The following is a 1,475-nucleotide window of genomic DNA, read 5'->3' on the forward strand; positions in this document are numbered from 1 at the left end:
TTATATTCTCGCTCCTTCCTAATCTCTCTATTCTTATGTAAGAAAGAAAGTCAAGGATTTAGGCTTTCGCTAAACCACATACTTCCAATGCAACATCATAATAATACACAACACAATTAACATGCTAAGACATGTCACATTTGATAAATGCAGAAAACAACTCAGTTACAAAGCATATATATATTTTTTTTTTCGAAAATAGTGTCGTGTGTTTGTTTTATACAAAGCATATTGCAAAGTTTTCTTTTTTTATAGGTGTTTTACTAAAAAACTAATCAAGTTTTCATTAGTATAATAATGTTGTTGGCTTTCGTACAAACCACATTATGGCAATTAACATTTTGGACATGTCACAGTTGATAAAGGCAGTGAATTGCTTCACCAATGAAACAAACAAAAGTAAGCATGTTACAAGGCAGAGTGTTTATTTTTGTCTTTCCCCCAAAGCTATGGAGGTATATGTAATGACTGAGAAAATTTCAGATCTTAAATAATACAATTCATGTATTTTTAAGCCAAGGATTTTCTTATCTTAGAAAATGTTATATTGTGAATGGAGGATTTATGGAATTAATATATGTATTCCTAAATTCTATAGCAAATTTCATGTTAAGTTCATGTTTCGATCAAGTAAATTCGATCGATAAATTCTCGCCGTATTTTAAGACAGAATAATTTTCAGTACAAGTATAGTTTGAGAATCTTAATTTCAAGAATCTCTAAGCACAGCACGATGTTAGCGGCATATAAAAAAAAAACGCACTGACATTTTAAAAGAAGAAAAAAATCCTTAATTGCCAAACAGTTAGGTTAAAGTCACAAGATAAATACCTATAGTAGATGGATACAATATGAGCTCGGGAGTTGACACTGTCAGAAACGTCATTCTCGGGATAGAATACAGAAAATTAAAATTTAGAATTTGTTCAGTCTAAAATTAATTTTAAGACTTGAAACAGTTTGAAATATTACGTGAGTAAGAATATAAAACAATATTGAATTATTCAGAAATTGATATTGGACTGTAAGTAGTAGATTAACTTACGTGAGCTAAACTAATTACCTCTAATCAGTATAAATTTAATCTGTTTAGAAGAAATAATTGAGGATAAGATCAGGCACGTAATCTTACCTTAATCAGATACTTTATATAGTGAAATTTTAGGGTTCTTGCACTTTCTTTCTCTTATTCTCGCTCATTCTCTCTCTCCTCTCACGTTCTCTCTCACACAAACCATCAATGGCCAAATACTCAAGTTAAGATTCCGACCTCCATTTTTGACCCCGCCGGTGTCAATAGAAAGATCTCGACGAGCTGAGTTCAACGACATGCGGCACGACCTCCAACCCCGCCGGAATCAGCCGCAATCGCCGGGGGAAGTTCTGAAATTCCCATTTCTTCCCGTCGTGATATCTCCGCCATCCGACCTCCGATTGAGATGATTTCAGTCCCTATGGACTCAGTACAGCGAGAC

The sequence above is a fragment of the Morus notabilis genome, unplaced genomic scaffold (assembly GCF_000414095.1).
Source record: "Morus notabilis unplaced genomic scaffold, ASM41409v2 Scaffold1225, whole genome shotgun sequence".
Classification (NCBI taxonomy): domain Eukaryota; kingdom Viridiplantae; phylum Streptophyta; class Magnoliopsida; order Rosales; family Moraceae; genus Morus; species Morus notabilis.